Consider the following 19,185-nt stretch of genomic DNA (forward strand, 5'->3'; position numbering starts at 1 on the left):
CCAATTTGAATCAATCATCGTCCCCCTGGTGTTCCTGTTGTTTTGTTGGGTGTCTCCTCCTATGATAGATGCTGTTATTTCACTTTGCAGGATGGATTGTAAACGGTGACGAATGGTGAAGGCTAATGCATCCTCTGTTGTCGGAGGAAAATCATTTACCTTGCTTTCACAATCCATTAAGTCAACGAGAAGAAAGAAAACTCAGATCCGCAGCGGTGGTTTCACTCTGTACATGATACTCACTGACTAAAGGCTGGATGATGTCTGTGAATGTTGTGTTTACACATAAAACAAGTGCCATTATGCACATTATTATTTTTTTTAGGATGGGAAATCTCATCAAACCAAGTCTGTTGGAGGTCCAGTAGGTTAGTCTCTGTTGGCAACATTTATGGCTCCAGTTTAGAGTGACTTCATCGGGTGTAATGAACCTTTCAGTAGCCTTATTAGATGTATAGTTAGTTGTCTGTGCATAGATGGATCTTTGTAATGTCTATATGTCTTCATGTACAGGTTATATGGTGGTGTTTGGACAAAAATGATGTTTGATTGGTTGGTTGATGATTGTTTTTTGAACATTTTCATAACAGACATTTGACTTGTAGCCAGTAAAGCACAGTAGCTGCAACTAACTTCTTGTCTTTATGAATTAATTTTTTTTTCTTTATTATTGATTAAAATGTCAGAAAATGATGAAAAATGTCAATCATGCCCTAAATGCAGTGGATTATGGATTGTTTTTCCAGTTTATTGATTTAATTGTTTAGAAAATGCAAAAAAAACATCCGTCTTGGTTTTGTCCAACCAACAGTCCAAAACCCAAATATATTCAATCTTTACATTTTAAAAGCTGGAAGCACAGAATGTTTGGCAGTTTTGCTTGATAAATTAAATTATGAATCAATTTTTGTGTCGATCAGCTATGGCTGGAAGTATTTTGGTAATTTTTTCATTATCATTTAATTTGCCAGTTATTTTCTTGATTTATTGTATTATATTAATTGTTCAGACTATGTAATGGCAGTAAATGGTGACAAAAATGCTCATCATAATTGCCCAGAACACAAGATGATGATGCAAAGGTCCAAAATTTAAAAAACATCCCACTTACTATCAAAGAGAATCAGCAAATCCTCACTTTAACACATTTAAGAACCTGGAAACCAAGTGTTTGATAGTTTTGTTTGGAAAAATGACTGAATCAATTATTTGCTTATCAAAATCGACAACAAGATCAACCAGTCAGTTAACAGACTATTAATCAATGATGGCTTGGTTCCTCTAAAGTGTGTTTAGTGAGTGAACCTGCAATAACATGTCAAGTCTGCTCTGTTCTTGTCCAGTTTATTACTTAGATGTACAGCACATGCTAATAGCAGCTGATGCTTAATTGTGAGATGAAATGTTGGGTAAAGGCTTTAGCTTTGTTGCCTGAGTGTGCAATGACATAAATGACCTCATGAAACCAGTATGAAGTGTGGAAATACCAACTGCAAGCAGCACATTAAGGATGATTTCATCATTGTGCATTAAACAGTTGCTGCTGAAAACACTTGAGGTTAATTTCTTCAACTACACAACCTAAATTCTATTTTATACCATGCAGAAGAAGTAAAATAGTATGAGCTCAAGTGTGTGCTTTCTCCATTAAAGGATCAGTCATTAGTAAATAACTGTGTGTGTGTGTTCGTGTGTGTTGATGATGTGTGCACGACTGCACACGAGTCGGTCGGAACATGAAACATGTTCCAGCCTTCAGGATGAAGGTTTGTGCTCCTGTGAGTCACCTGCAGTCTGCTGTCAGACATGCGTCATTGGGTCATCTCCCCCGAGGACTGACCTGCGAGGTGCCATCACACCTCAGTACTCCGGGCTTTTATAGCATCTTTATACAATAATACACCTGAAAATCCACCGACTGTCTTGTGACAGTGACTTCTGCTGGAACACACAGGGATCACACTCGAGAAGGGCTTTATTATTAGTCAGTTATAGTACAGTTTGGGAACATAAGCACCAGAAATTAATCAGTCAGTATTTCAGAAATGCAGATGAATCCATGTGGAAAACTCTGTAATCTGCATCAATTAGTATTGATGTAGTAATCTTGGCCGATCCATTTATTTTCTAATAATGTTCTTAAATGGCAGAATACTAGAAAAACACTTGAAATGAATTTCTGGTGCTTTTTTGAGTGTAAAATGTTCCCTGATAGGTGTTTACAGAGAATTCTGCAATCAGATCAATCAGCCGGACGGACACATCGTTGATAATTGCTCATTTGATCAGAGCTGCTTTCATTTTCTGAGCAGAATAAAGATCTATTGTGTAGTACTGCGGTCGATTTTGATCAAACGCGGCCTCCCTCATTCATTTCAAAGAGAACACCGTCTCGGATCAGCGACGGAGAGCTTCAACAGAATAACGTCGATTTTTAACCTCGACTCAACTTTTGCTGCAACGCGATGCAATCCCAGCAGCGGTGGGTAACAGTAGGGCTGTCACTTTTTATTTGAAATTCAAACCACCAGTTAAACATGGCAAATAATTAAATGTTCAGTCATTAATGATCTGTTTTTTAAATTCAAAATTATCAGTATATAAACGCAACAGGACCTGCCTTGTAATACCACTTATCCATTACATGCCCTGTTGCTCTCAGTAAACTAAGCAATTTGTTTTTCTCTTTGCTAATGCAAAATGGAAAAAAATGCATTTAAATGTATTTGACAGCCCTTGTTACATAACTGGTGTAGTATTGTGCAAAGTCTATTGTTTACCCTGCTATCATTGAGTTGCAGCGGAAAATTATTGCCCCTGTGTTAACTTCCCAGAGTTATGAAATCCTGCCTCATAGTATTATTAACCAGCGTGCAGGCTTATCAGATGCATTGTCTTTGCCAGTGTAAGTCTTCAACTCATGACTCATTTTATTTAAACTGGACTTCCTGGATTGTATTTTTATCTTCTTATCGAGTACACGCAGCAACATGCCGTGTCTTTTATTTTTTGACTTAACCGTGACTGAGTTGCACATTTATTTAGCCATGCAGGGAGATACTGAGACAAAAAAAATTACTGTAGTATTTGTAACACTTATGGGCAGTCAGTGTAGTGTAAGAAAGCTAACAGAGCGAGACAAATCATAGACACTATACATGTCATGTTCGTTATGGTTAGAATACTAATCGTGAATCCACAAGCCTGTAGTACGAGCCGTCTTTTTTTAGAGGCGTTAATAAATCTTGTTTTCGTTCATAAACCTCGTGTGTAATTGGGTTTTATGAGAGAAGAGACTCTTTAACTTTGCAGTGATAATTGTTGTTATTACCCCGAATAAGGAGCTTTAATTTGACAGGGGCCCGGTGCGTGATTTGTCAAATGATCCGGATATGATTGACGAGCGGGATTGTTTTATGGTCGATTTACGATAAGAGAGAGAGAGACAGACAGAGAGAGAGAGAGAGAGAGAGACGCACGTTGTGAACATCAGGATTTGCATGATGGTCTGATGTTGGCTGGAGGAGCGTTTCACCACGGCGTTCGTTGAGGTTTTATGTGTCACTTTTGATGAGATGCCAATGGGATCCTGGACCGTGGGGGGGGGTGGGGGGTGGGGAGTTGGGAGGGGGGGGGGGATACACATCTGAGGGTGATGGATGTGTGGTATTTTAGATGGATGAGCCTGTGTAACATCATTGAGCTGTGAAGGTCCACAGTACATAACCTCCCCTGCACAGGGAATGATGTATTGACAGAGATATATCCAAGACCCCTGGGAGTCATTTACAACGCAACACAGGTGACACAACTCTGCACCTGACCTCTTGACCTTTAATGAAACTGCGGCCAATAGACTCATCATGCTCTGAATTTACGCACAGCTCGCCTCAGGTGGAACTGATGGCTGTCATGTGACCAGTTTTGCTTATAGATTAAAGCATGAAGGGCTTTGACAAATGGTCATCATCCGTTCTCCGAATACTCGTCATGTAGCCGTGTGGTTAGCATCAGCGAGACACCTGACCCATTTTCCTTTTTATTCCAACATCTGGGGCTGTCTGCCTCGCCGGCTCGCACATGCCTTCATTATTTATTACGGGGACATGACACAATCTGTGACAACCACTCTTCATGAAAACATCATGAGAAAAGGAATATCAACACCAGCAGCATATGGTATACTTAATGATTGTGGAGAGGCTGTGAAAGATAAATCTACTGCTATTTATTTATATAGTCCAACTGAAATAAAGTGTCTTTTTTTTGTCTACTTTAGCATATATATCCGCTCCGTGAATCAGTTGTCTTGTGTTCTCCTTTGAGAAAAAAATCAGACACCAAAAGGGAGAAATTTATATTAAAATTTCATGATGGTGTTTAATTGAAATAATGTAAAACTAGGGGGTAGTTTTACATTATTTCAAATAAAGTCCATTATGTCCTTATTGTGACATGGCAAAGTAAATCTTGACTAAAGCGATAACGTGTCGTTCTATCATAGTCAGATCAGACGGTCACACTGAGCCTGATTGCATCCTGCTACACAACAAGAGCCACAGACTCTGAACAACAACCCACATTAGCTTTCCATGCTAAAGTCTCCTTCTTATCTAACTTACAAACATGAACACACGTCTTGTGCTGCAGCTTAGCTTGTTGAACGAGCCGCCAAACAAACATTCACCGGGGAAAAGTGCACCGCTAACGTCAGTTAGCTGCTAGATAGCCAATTAGCTGCTCAGCTGCAGCACATTAAACATGTAAACATACTTGCAAATGTCACTTAGGACAATAGACTGTATATAAAGATGGATGTCATAGCTCCCCAGAAGTGAAGCCAAAACATCTGGATCGCCACCTGGTGGAAGTCCCCCTCCCTTCATGTTAGTGGATGGGTCATGAGCTGAACTAAAGAATCAAAGTACACGTCAAATAAATTTTTCCCAAAGATGGTGTCTGTCATTTCAGGTCGTTCTTATCATGCTGATGTTTGTCCAAGTGCTCATTTTTCTTATAAGTTTGTTTTTAATTAGTTATTTGACAATATAGAAAGGGGGTTTGACTTCATGATTGACAGCTGTGACAACCGCTCTCAAGCCTCCATCAGGCGTCCGACTCTACTGCGCAGACTCTGGCTCCAAATTACGTCACACAAGCAAGATGGCCGCTCCCAGAAAGGAGATATTTTGGCTTCACTTCTCCATAGCGGTAGGAAGTGGAGACGTGGCATCGTCCATATTTATATACAGTCTATGCTTAGGACTTCTTGGATGCTGGTTTGGTTCTTACTCTTTAATACCACCCCATATATGACCCTTTTCTTCATTGTAAGAATACAAAACTACTACCAATGCATTTAAAAAAACATGTTGATATTATATTTGAGTGCAAAGATGGATAATTAAAAGTGATTTCAGTTGGATGTTGAAGTTTGGTTCTGTTTGCATCCTCTGTCCTGTTTTTGCTGGCCAGGAAAGCAGATATCTCCCTGCCTCTGTCCACATTTCCTCACCACGGGCGTCTAATTTTACTTTTAGATTTGACTTGGGGGGATTGAATCTGAAAGCTATTTCACCTCATAAAAATTGGCTTGCAGTGGCGGCTGCAGTCGAGTTGAGCTGCAGTCAGACAGGTTATAGTAGGTGTATTTTTTTTATTTATTTATTTTTTTTCTGTGTCAGGTTCCTGCAGGCTGTGGCCCAAGAGGGGAGTTGTTAATATGGTTGTTATCCTGGGAGGGGAAGGTCTTTGTTAAACTTTTAGTTTTTTCAGGGTGACCTCCCCTTTTGAACCTGCTGGAGCTTGTTTGGGGACATTCAGTGGAAAAGGCCGCATGCTGTGTTGTGTCTGTAGGGTAGAGGAGTCACAACACACACCTGCCGTGATTGAAATTGTTTTTTTTTATTTTTATTTTTTTCTCATTTTTCCTCTGGCACACAAGGACACAACCCCTAAAGGGACGTAGCTGGATGAAGCCTTGGCACAGAGCTGCGATGAGGAGAGAGAGAGAGAGAGATAAAGGAGAGAAGAGAGATGAGTGATCAAGGAAAGTTGAGATGGATGGCAGATAAAAGAAAGACAGCATGAAGCTCAAAGGCAGATTAGCAGCAGGGGAGTTTATTTGATTTTTCACCACGCCAGCGGCACAAATCTAAGTCTGTCAGTCCAACACTTTGGTCTTGAGTTAAAATTCTCAACAGCTGTGGATTGATTGAAATATGGTATTCTTGGTCCTCAGAGGATGACTCAGAATGACATGATTGATGCCACGACTTTTCATCTTCTCCACTTGTGTCACTTCAGCAACAGATTTAAACAATTTTTATTTCCTGTTTCTCAAAATTGCTGATTTTCTCGGCTTCATATCGCTGTTAATTAAATATTCCTGGTTCAGGACTGTTGGTTGGACAAACAAGAAATTTGAGATCTGGGAAATGATGACGGGCTTTTTTTTTTTTTTTTTTTTTTACATTTTATGACATTAGACAAAAAGACCAAATGATTAATAAGAAAGACATTGACAGATTAATTGGTAATAAAAATATATTAGTTGCAGCCCTACTGCAGTTCTGTTACATGTATCTTAAGTTTAGCATTCTGGTATGAAAACATAATGTCAATATAAGGTGAACTATTAGCTTTTTCTGGAACTTTCAACTGCATGTCATGGTCTTCATCGTGTGGCTTTTGCTGAGAGTTGTGCTTTCAGAGTTTTCAACACAAAATTAAACGTTAACATATAATTAGAGCTGCAATGATTAATCGATTTATCTATAAGTCAATACTAACTTGGCAACTATTTTGATTGAATTGAATTGTCATTTTTCAAGCAAAAATGCCAAAAAGCGGACAATTAGCTGTTTCTCTTTGTCTTATAAAAGAACAAACATATTGAAGACATCACTGTGGCCTTGCTCAGTGCAATTTTTTCAAAGTTTTGAAAACATTTCATAGACAAAATCTGGAAAATAATCATCAGATTAATGAGATCAGATAATGAAAATAATAATGTGTTTTCCCCCTAAATCTTATTCAAAAACTGCTCTAAGAAATGTCAATGTTCTTTCTTATTTCATGTCGTATTCTGATTGGTCTGTTTTGTAGACGTGGGTCTCCTTAATTTTTGACTCAATGAGAATTTTCATTAGGTTGCCAGTCTCACAGTGAGATCTGGGACCACTGTTTTGGATTGATGAAGAGATTGAGACGTCAACTTTTGTCTCAGAAGACCCAAAATCACACAGTGTAAAAAGGACCTTTGAACTGATAGAATTGATTCAAGTCTGACAATGTAGAGCTGAGCTTGACGACTCTTTTTATTTCTGTAAAAACATACCTTTCATTTATTCTTTGCCCTCTAGTAGTAAGGATCTAAGAACAGCACAGTTGTGTCTCCGTTTCATGTCTGTACACCAGTTTTGTTTCCTGCAGTGTAATGTTAGGATGCAGTCTTAACATTGCACTGTCCTCACATCACTCGTCAGTCGAACACAGCAGCCGGTGAACGATCTGATGATAAAGTCTTCCATGTTTTGATCTATCGTAGCTCCCTTTGTATGATCGCCTGATTATGTGACAGGTGATAGTTTCAGTGCCAGTTGGAAAAACATAATACATTCCCCGTTTTTTTTTTTTTTTTTTTCACCACCACTCCATCCTTTTTTATCCAGTTTGTCCATCATTTCACATTTTGAATTGTGTCTGCCTGTGAGCCTCTGTCGCTACCATCCATTCACACCGTAATAAAGACGTACTGTCTTTGGATTTACCACCGCTCACTCTGTTCAGCGCTGCCAATGAGCCTGTCCTCGTAGCCAAATTTATATGCTTTGGCAGCCATTCCACAGATCATTGTTGGGCATAAAACAAGTCATGTGTGGTGGGGATGGAGGGGAAGAGAGTGTTGAAATGAATAATTCTCATTTCTCTCATTTCCATCCAGAAAAGGGATACAGTCCTGAGACGGGGTTGTCGAAATTATATGTCATGTGTGTGTGATTGGCTTTGATACTGATAGACTAGTCTGTCACATATGTCACAGGAGAATACTGTTCCTGTACTAAAAAATGGTTTTCTAATATGCAGAAAGGGCTTTTTCGCCTGAGAATTTCACACATGCTTCTCAGAAGATAATTTAGCAAAGTGGTAAAAAAAAACAAAAAACATCCTCATATCATCGTGGCCACTAGGGAGTACGCAGCAGCATCACATTTACTTCATCCAGCAGAAATCCTCCGCTGGGCCTCTAATGTGTCTTTATTGCCACAAGGAAGCGCTTCAGTGAATTTGTCCCCCCCTTCTTCTTCTTCTTCTTCTTCTTCTTTTTTTGCTTTACCTGTTTTTAAATCTGAATCAGCACACAAACAGAATAACAAACCGGGCCAGGCCGCCTTCCCTTCTGCTACATTAGCCGTCTCGGTGTCTGGTGTGTCTCCATGGCAGCCGGCGAGGCTTCGCCCAGCACCTTGCCAGCGGGGAGGTTGATGGTCGCAGTTGGCGCAGCAGGAACTGACCCTTTTGACACACACACTTTAACACAAAGACACACACACACACACACAGTGTAGCTGAAGATTGCAGCAGCAATAATAATAATAAAGGTTTCATATATTTACATTTTAAACATGCAGATAGTTTCATAGTTTGACTTGAAACATTCTGTTAAAGATTGTGTATTTTTGTGAATAAATACATTTCAATTAATTATATGTATGTATGATAATTAATAATAATAATCATTTTTCGCCATAATAATATTTTTATGTCACATATTTTTTATCTTAAGTATATTTTTATATGCTTTTTTTTAACCTAAATCTGTAGATAAACATATTGTCCTCTTAAAAATATATTGATTTTTGTAAGTATAATAAATTTAAATTCATTAACTCAAGCTGGAAGTAAAACCTTCCATATTTTTCATCAATGTGCAGGCAAGAATAGTTTATTTGACTTTAACTGAAATGTTCTGGTCTGTATTTTTGTAAATATATCAACTTTAATTTGACCAAAAAACAAAAAAAAAAACGTAACTCAACGTCCACTTTTAAGCTTTTTCTGGAGCTTTCAGCTACATCTTACATTCTTCATGAGTGGATAGAAGTTGTCACGTATATAATGATCACCTGTTATCATGTCATGAAGCTCTGAGCCCCATTTGCTCATGAAGACCAAGAAATGTGGTTGAAAGCCCTTGATTCAATATCAGCTTAAAAGTCAATAACTCAAAGGTACTACAGTAAATTTTAAAAGCTGCCATGATTAGTCAATTAATCGATTAGTCAAACAACAGAAAAATAATTGTCAACTATTTTGATAATTGATTAATCATTTGGAGTCATTTTTTAATGTTTCTTTTAATGTAATCTTAAATTCTCTGATTCCAGCTTCTCAAACGTGAATATTTTCAGGTTTCTTTTGTCTTCTATGACAGTAAACTGAATATCTTTGGCTTGTGGACTGTTAGTTGGGACAAAATAAGACATTTGAGGAGGTCTTTTCAGTTTTGAGAAACAATGATCAACGTTTTTCACCATTTTCTGACATTTTACAGACCAAACAACTAATCGATTAATCGAGAAAATAATCAACAGATGAATCGATAATGAAAATAATCGTTAGTTGCAGCTTTTTTCTCCCAAAATATCTAATTAAGCACAAAGTTTATCAGAAACAGCCTGTTAAAGATGATGGAGTTTTAGAGATATGTCAATCAAGGTGCTACTAGTAAAAACTTCATATATTTCTTTTCTTTTTTCTTAGTTAAAAATGATGAACAACATTTTGTGAGTTGTAATAAACCTTTTTGCTGATGACATTTTATTTGAAGAACCAATTAAAGTAGCCGCCTCTCAGTGGCTTTTAAGTACAACACAAATACTCTCTACAGCGTTTAATTAGCAGAAAACATTGATTCCTGTAATAGCCCCTTATTGAGGTAAAGATTGCATGTCCAACACATCAGATGTCCCTCTCGCTGCTCCAGACGCATGTTTGTCTTTGCATTAAAAGGGACAGCCTGTTGTTTTCCTCTTTGCGAGCGTGTTTCCAGACAATTTGAATTAATTGGATTGTAAATTGATCCTACTTTGGAGTCGAAACCCTGGAAGCTGCAGCTTTGGCTGCATACAACAGTTTAATCTGAATACTAAATGTTATTAAAAGCCTCCCCTGCTTCGCCTCTGTAGGACAATGTGTACCTGGTAATGAGAAAAAAGCCCCAAGGGCCTATTGCATTCATCGTGCACCAGCATGGTATAATTCAGTAATTAATTGCCTTAGTGCCTGGATGGCGCCATAATGGCTTGAAGATAAACAATATGACTTGTCTTCACAAGGTGTGGTCACTGCTGCTGTTCTTGTCTTTTTATCCAGAAAGGTAAGCAGTTGGACGTGGAGTTAAACGTAATGTTTTATAATTAATTGATAAGAGCTTCAGGGTTATGCGGTACATGTTCTGGTTAACACTTCCCTATAGTCATTTTGGAATAAATGTAACTTGTGAATATTTCAGAATAGAGATAATTCTAGGGCTGCAACTAGTGATTATTCTGGTTATCAATTCATCTTTTATGAGGAATCAATGTATCATTTACTCTACAAATATTAAAACTACTTTCCAGATGTCTTCAAATTGCTTCATGTATCCAGTCAAAGATCCAGTTTTCAATGGGGAAAAACAGAACAGCTGGTTGTTTTGCCTTCTTCCTTCATAAATGACTGAAATCATTGATTAATCTAAATTGTTGTTGACACATTTTCTGTCAGTTGACTAATCCAGCGGTTCCCGAGCTTTTTAGCCTGCGACCCTTTTTAAATCGAGGTGATTCGGTCTACTAAAACCCTTTTCAACTTAATTGTTCCAAGAATTATGGAGCCAAAGGAACAAAACTGTCTGTTTCTCCACCACATGTTGATGTTCGAGACAGTTTTTCACACAAGTAAACAACAACACGGATGCTGTCGTGTTTTTAACTGTTGCAGGACTATAAGTCTGAATGGATGTAATGAATGAACACCTGTCTCCAAAGTAGTTGATCTGCTTTCTCCTGTAGAATGTAATCGTAAATGTTTCTCTTCTTCACTTGCTTTGTTTTCTTTGTGGTCTTCGCTTTTTAACCAACACTCTTCTTCATTTTGTAAAACTAGTCAGAAACCTGAAAATGTAACTTTTTAATGTCTATAAAAATGAAAAGAAATTCATGACCCTGATCATAATATTGATCCCAGTAGCAGTTTTGTGTTTGACCGCCAACGTCGCCCCTGATAGACCCTAGAAAGTACCTCCAGAGAAGGAACTTTTACACCTACAAATATGGAAAAAGGAACTAAATTTAGTCCCTGGTTCCTGTGGTCACAGAAACAGAGGTATGGTTCCTGAAATAGTTCCTGGGACACTGGGAAAGTTCCTGTGGTGGAAACAGAAACACTGGACGTTGCTAGCAGTTCAACAAAAGTTTTCTTTTCAGATAGTTACATTTTGATGCCGTATTTCATAATAAAAAAGGAAAAAGATGGACCTCTTTCACAGCAGACTTTTCACAAGTGTTACCAATGACATTAACAATGTAGCTAAATAGATTCGGCCATCCTTAATTATATTAATTACACATGTGCTTTTCTTAATTTTGTTAATTATCTCGTGACGTCTGTTTGCGACACCTGATATTACCACTAGATTTAGCGACTAATTGTTTCAGCATGACTTGAGACAGTTCTGCAGACTATAAACATACTTTTTAAGAGAAATAACCTTACTCAGAATCCTTTGTTTTCTTTGCTGTCCCTTTTTTAAATAAGGCAGATATCTCATTTTGCTCCACTGGCGGCATCATTTTACATCACCGAAACCTCCTCGGCTGTTGCCGCTTCACTATTCTGAGTGCAGCACCTCTGTTTCTCATCTCGCCTACTCTGCTTACACAGCCGAGGCTCAGAGGAACTGCAGGCGCTCTGCACAATGTAGATGACAGGATAAAAAGAGAAAGAGACAGAGTGGTGGAGAATGAATGAGGAAAGGAAGCAAAAAAAAAAAAAAAAAAAAAAAGAATGGAGGGAGAGATAGAACGAGAAGCGTAAAGGCCAGGCAGGGAGGATAAGCCACGTCCCCCTTGTCTTGACATTTTTCTCTGTCTCCCCTTGGGAATGAATACCTCGATATAAATGTTCCAAACTGATGATGGAGTGGGACAGGAGGAAGAGGAGGAGGAAAAAGGAGAGGAGGGCGGAGAGTGGGGCTTGTTTGATGTGCATTAGTTATTACACGCAGCAGAGTCGGCCTATAATTTGGTTTCAGGTTGATGTAATTAAAGGGTTCGGGCCTCAGCAGTTTTCTCCGGGCTAATTTGTTTAGGAATCGCTGATTTCCCGCCGGCAGCCGGTGACGATGGCGCTACAGTGACTCTGCTGCTGCTGTCGCCGGTGGTCATGGCAACAGGAGGGCCCACAGGTGTCCATATTGATATCTTTGTTGAGCTGGCTGCTTCCTCAGTGGGAAAGATTTACATTCAGCACTTTGCACCAGGTGCTGTTTATCCTCGCTGTGGAAGAGGACTTCACCTGGAACTACTGCTGAATCCAAGAACTCAGAAGTTTTGTGCCAAATGAGATAAATAGTTAGTATAAAAATATATTCATACCACTGGTGTTAACATGTGATCTGTATCTGGATGAGGAAGAATTAATATTCTAACTTTTTGGGAAATATTTCTAGTTGAGAGAAGATTGATAGATACCACTGTCATGTCTGTAAGTATTTACCAAGAGCCGGGAGGCAATTAGCTTAGCTTTGCATAAACATTTTTACATTTCTGTTTGCGTATAGATTAAACAAGCATGATACTGTGTATTAATTAGTGAGTTTTAGAGGTGCTGGTAGGCTGATTTTTGAACTTGAAGACAGGGTGGGTGTTTCCCCCCGCTCTCAGTTTTTATGCTAAGCTAAGCTAATCACCTCCCAGGTTTAGCTCCACACAGTCTTACCAATTTAGCAACTTTCTCACTAGATTTGGAGACTTTTAAGAACCCTTTAGCAACTTATTTTTCAAAATAAACCCCGTCTAGCAACAAATCTAGCAACTTTTTGGGCAGACCCTAACTCCTCTCCTTGAAAGGCCAATATTTCCCAGTGAATTAGTGTTATTGTGGATGTGGCTCTCTTGACTGACTGTGTTCAGTAGCACCTTCAGTTGACCAATGATCAGCCAAACAGAGACGTGAATGAGCTGTGAATGTTCGTTAATAATGACCAATCACTGATCCACATTGTTTCACCAGGGAGCTGTGGTTATGTCATGACGTCACAGATATGTAAATTAATGCGTAACGTCATCTAGCAACTTTTCAAGCAGGCTTTTGCCACTTTCAACTGAAAACACTGGCTCCACACAGACATCAGAATAAGCCAGTTTCCTAAAAACGTCAAAATATTCACCCAACTTTGGGAGACTCTTGAAGGACCACCATGAGGTGCAAGACATGAGTCATGTGACCGATGTGGATAGCCTAGCTAGCACTGGTGCCAGCAAGCTTCTACGCTGGCTTTTTTGCTTGAGAAATGACTTAAACATTTATCAATTATCACAATATTAACTACTTACTTTTCTGTTAGTACTACTTAATGAATTGACTAATAATTCAGCTCTACTCTGATATCCTTCTTACAAGATGGTTACCGTTAGCCTAGTTAGCAAGGCTAGTGAAAAGTAGCCTATAGATGTCTTCACATGTTACTCTTAACTTATGTTTTTCTCTACAAGTCCACCAGCAGCTAATCAGACAAGGGACATACAGTAGCTTATCCAGCTAATTTCAGTGTTTCCTTTCAATCAGATTCAGACAAGTGGTTCGAAAAGCTTTACAAGGCTTGTGCTGCATTTCCTGTTAAATCTTAACAAGGGAGATGGTGAGTGCAAAGTTGGCACAACTTATAGTCAGGACGGCCACAATTAATGACAATAACTGCAGGTTGAGAAATACAAAATTTTACCATCTTTACTCTGACTCTTTACCTATTTTATATAATGAGATGCTATCACAACACTAGCTAACCAAACAGCAAAGATAGCAACCAGTAGCTTCACACGTAGAAACAAACTGTGTGCAGACTTCTATGCAGCTAAAATAGCTAATCCAGGGGCCCAATTTACATGTTTACTTACTCAATCTAACTTGTAAACAAGGGTTTGATATGATTGATGTAAAATTTAAGTTTATTAGAAAGCTTTATGAGGCTTGCACTGCTTGGCCTGATAAACTGTATGTTGGATATTTGCTATGCTAGAAGACATTTAATGGCACCAAAACATGTAATTTTGGAAGCTGCATTAGGTAAGAGTGTTATTTACAAATACAGCCAATTTATCAGCCTAAATTGCCAAATTGATGTTGCAGTAGAGCATCTCATTCATTCCCACTAAGTGAGACAAAAATGGATCCCCTCCAAATTAAATTCTGGCACGTGCTACGAACACATCCTCGATCACAGGAAAGAATTAGAATAAGGGAGACGTTAGTGCTTTCGTCCAGAAAAAGCTTGACTTGCCAGCGTTAGATGTGTTTCGCTCTGCGCTTCCTGTGGTTTCCCTTTTGGTTTAAAGCTTCACAGTTTGGCTGTGAAGGCAAACATGAGCATGCTGTGTTCATTTTCACTTGATGTCACCTTGCAGGATTTCCTTGTGTCGATGTTTCTCTGGAGCTGCCAATCAGTGAAGTTCTGCTTGAAAGGCGGTGACAGGATGATAACACTTGAAAAAAAAATCTGAATTCCCTGTATTCAAATTTTACTTATTTGTTACCTAAAATTGAAGTATAGCTTTCTGGAAATGAATTTAATTTGAAAACCCAGCAGCAGGTAAAGGATTATAACCACGCTTCTCCCAGTTCTTACCAAGACAATTTGGTAAGCACCATATTTCTGAAAACGCTGCCGTTTCTTCTCTTATAATTTAACCACTTTTCAGCATTAAGCCTGACAGTCCTGCCATGCCACACAGCAGCTTTTGGGATTGGTTTTCTCTGCGAGGTATTTGATGAAAAGGAAAAGCTTTTATCTGCATCCAGAGGCCTAACCTCGGCGGGTCGGGGACTGATCCTGCCGCTCTGCCTCCTCCCCGACAGCCGATGATAATCTGTCCACTCCTTGGGTGGCCTGACTGAAAGCAGGAGCTGACTGTCGGGTGAAACAAACCTTCACCTCGCCCCCTCTCTTAAATTTCACTGAAAAATATGTACTGTATTGTACCTCTATGTGAGCTACACACCAGCGAAGGACAAATTTCCGTCATTGCCAGCGTTAACGGACAATAAAGTTTCTTGAATGAATAGTTATAGAATAGAATGAATGAATAGAAATCGCAGGTGGATAACAGCGGAAAGGCAGGGGCAGGTGGTAGTTTCATTTTGGGAGCCACAGGTTTGGTAATCACAGAATCTGTAAGTCACGTCAGAGGGTTTTTCTTGAAGTCCAAGAGGAATCGAGCACATCCTTCTTGGCTTCCTTTTTTTTTGCTATTTTTGAAATCCCAAAGGCAGGATTTTCTGAGATTGCATCTGTGGATGTCCACACTTGGCCTCAAAATGAGCGTTTGCATTTCCTGCGACTATGTTTACTTAATGTTGGACGAGGCTGGTTTTTTCGTGTGTATTTATATCCATTTGATCAAACTTAATCCCAAACCAGGACTGCAGAAGGAAAACAGAATCCGCCCCCTCACTGATTGAGATAGATTTGCTCTTGTTTATCGAAATGAAATTCTGGTGTCTGTTTGGACGTGTTTACTCACAGGAAAGGATGTTAGTGAGTGAGGACTCCATCTAGAGAAAGCTGGATGACCAATGTTTGGACTGTTTTGTGATTCTTGGTTAGACTGAGTGCTGAGATTTGATTTATCGATTGGCAGAACATTACGTTTTTGACATTTTATCAAGCAAAACTGCCAACTTTTGTCTGTTTACTGCCTCTGAAATGTGAAGAATTGCAGCATTTCTGTTTTTTTATAAAGCTGTAAATTGAATGTCTTTGGGTTTCGGACTGTCAGACAAAACAAGCAATTTGAAGATGTCACCTTAGACTCTGATAGCTTGAGAGGGGCTTTTATTATTATTTCTAACATTTTATTGACTTAAAGATGAAGAAATATAAACTGCCAACCTGGTAAAGTTTATATTTCAGTTTATTTGGAGCAAAATAGCTTTAAATCTATATCTTTTTATTAGTTTTTACAAAAGTGAAAACAAAATAAGGATGTGGAGGAAACACCACACTACAAGGTCCATTTAGTAGCTTCCCCAGAGCTTCCAGTCATATCACATGATCTTCATCAACGCATGCAGTTTGTCCAGGAGTTTAATGGATATAACCTGATACCAAAAAAATATTTGAGTGTTTCAGAAAACCTGATGATGATATATCGGACTATAATCAACAAATGTTTTTATGTTTGGATCCTTTAAATCTGGTTTTAAAAAATAATGGCCAAGATATGTACTGAACCAGTCATTTTACAGTTGAAATATTAATTTATCTTTGCTCTTTGGTGAGTAAACTATGTTTTGGTGACACAACTTTGGCATATCTATTCGCCAGTATGAGGCTGTGATAAGCTAAATCGGCCCCGCTTATAAACTGGCGAGACTCTAATTTAGATCCCAACATCAACTTCACCAATTCTGTCATTTTTAATTCATGTTTTGCCCTTTTTTCTCTGACAATCCAATGACTATAATCCATTTCTTCCCCCGTTGTAATCGGATCTGACCACATGATAACAGCAGCAGAGTTCAGACGGAGGTAGCAAAGGGCGATTTGAGGCGACTGATAAGCTAAAGAAAGAGAAAAGAGCAAAGAGATGAAGGGTTTTGACTGCAAGGATATTCATGATGTGCCTCTGTATAGTACTGTATGTTTGATTACATGTTAAAGCTGTCATGATTAACAGCTCTGGAAATATATCCCCTTCCACTTGAAAGATTGATTTGCATATATTGTCTCTCTTTTTTTAGAAGTCCACTGATGGTCTCGTGTCCTCCCTCCTCCTTCTGAAGCTTTGATCTATGTCTTCCTCCACGTTGTCTCATATCTCAATCGAGCTGGTCGTAATCCTTGGGCCACCTTTTTTTTTTTTTTTTTTTTTTTTATTTGTGTCTCGTGCTGTCAGTTTGTCTGTTGGCTTGTTGATTGAAACATGCCCGCGGTCTTACTCTGCTGCCTGGCTGACAACACAAGATGCCAAGCAGCTGATTTATGACCTCTGTAGCACACCGTCGCTCCTGCTGTGAAACTCCTCTCCCATCTGCTTCCATTCGACATTTACCAGAGTTTTTTTTTTTTTTTTTTTTTCATTTTGCACAAGGGAGCCAGTGCATTTCATTCGACATTGACCCTGTAAAACTGGGTTTTTTTTCCCCCCCCCCTGTTGCTGGAGGCTGTTTAGCTCTCACTTGCTGAGTTTGCATTGTGCTCTTCATTGACTGTTTTCCGGGTCCTCGCTGGCTCCCATTGACCGTGTCTTTTTTGAGTGTGTTTTTTGTCTGGTGCTTTACGACCATCTCATCGGATGTCATTGGCATTGATTAACTCCGCGGGCCTCATCAGAGCTTGTTATCCTGTCAATTTTCTCACCAACTGCTCAAGTCATTAACATTTAGGTTACTGTGCAAAACGCTCTCACCAGGTGTTACTGTATCTCATTTCACTCAACTCGGTTTCCATCCGCACCTGTGCTGCTGTCAGAACAACGAGAGCGCGATGTGTAAATGTGATGGAAAGATGTAGCGAAATCAAAACAACCGTCAAGTCCAGTGTGTTGTTTCTCGCACAGCAGGAAGAGATTTTCTTATTTAAAGATGCGTGTCAAAATCCACCTTCTTACAAATAATTTCACATCTGACGCCTCTTCTGTCTGTGTTGATGGTTGAGGGTTTGTAGCATCCATCACAGATGAAGATGGATGCGGTATCTGTGACGTCGCCCGCAGGCCTCTCAGACAGGACTCTTTGAAGCCGGGAGCGTGATTTTTACACTCAACACCGTTTTGTCAGCTGCTTCAGGCAGAAACTCAAAATTCGGCCCGTGTGAAGCCGAAGTAGGACGAGAAAAGTGGCAACCAGCACGACTGAGGGTGATAGACCGAGACAGCTATCAATCAAGCAAACACGCCAGCAAACATACCATCTTTAATATCTGCTTAATTGGAAAAAATCACCACCGAGACATTCATTAGTAGAGGTTAAATTAGAGACTGTCACTTGTTGTATAAAGAAATAATTGACCTTGTATTCCAGAGAGAAGTTGCAGGTCTTTGTTGAAGTCTTTGTTACTGACTTACACGCTGTCACAAATAGACTTTTAAAACTTTTTTTTTTTTTTTTTTTTGCCGGAGCCTTCGGCATCAGCACCCCCCCACTGTGACAACACTGTTCATGTTACAAGATATTCAAGATGGAAAAAGTATCAAAAGACAGAAAAATGCATCATTGGCTTTGATATTTTTATGGGATTTGTTGACATGAACATGTAGAATAACTTCATCCTGATCTTTTAGAGCTGCAACTACTGATTATTTTCATAATTAATCTGCCAATTATTCTCTCAGTTAATAGGTTATTAGTTTGGTCTACAAAATGCCCAAAAATTGTGAAAAAAGCTCACAAGTTACCAGAACCTAAGGTGATGTAACGTGTAGCTTGTTAGCTTGGCAGCATCTGAACATTATAATGTTCATATGCTAAGATTTACCATGTAGCATACAGCATACATGTTCTAGCATGGCAGCTAGCAGCTAACATGTTTAAGTATAGCACGTTACTGTGCCGTTCTAGCATCGATCTAAAGGAAACCTGCTAATAATCTATCCATTATTTTCTTGACTGATTGATCTTGATTAGTTGTTTGGTCCATGAAATGGTGAAAAATGATGATCACTGTTTCCCAAAGCCCAAGATAACGTCATCAAATGTGCTAGCATGCTAAAGTTTAGCATGCTATTCTTGCATCAATCTAAAAGCAAAACACATTTAACATTAAGACACTTTAAGCATGTGAACTTTAGCAGTATAACACAGTCTAAAAGCTCAACCTGAAGGAAATTGATTTATTGACTGAATTAACTGATAACTTGGTTTATGAAATGTCAGAAAATAGTTTAAAATGTTTATCACAAGTATAGCTGTGTGTCCAAAACC

The 19,185-nt window shown here is 38.9% G+C and overlaps 1 protein-coding gene across 2 annotated transcripts in view; it reads left to right on the forward strand.

Moving 5' to 3' along the window:
* The window catches only part of rnf152 (ring finger protein 152), a 57,983-nt gene that overhangs the window by 12,876 nt on the left and 25,922 nt on the right, over positions 1–19,185 (forward strand). The window lies entirely within an intron of this gene.

This window comes from Thunnus albacares, chromosome 21 (assembly GCF_914725855.1).
Source record: "Thunnus albacares chromosome 21, fThuAlb1.1, whole genome shotgun sequence".
Lineage (NCBI taxonomy): Eukaryota > Metazoa > Chordata > Actinopteri > Scombriformes > Scombridae > Thunnus > Thunnus albacares.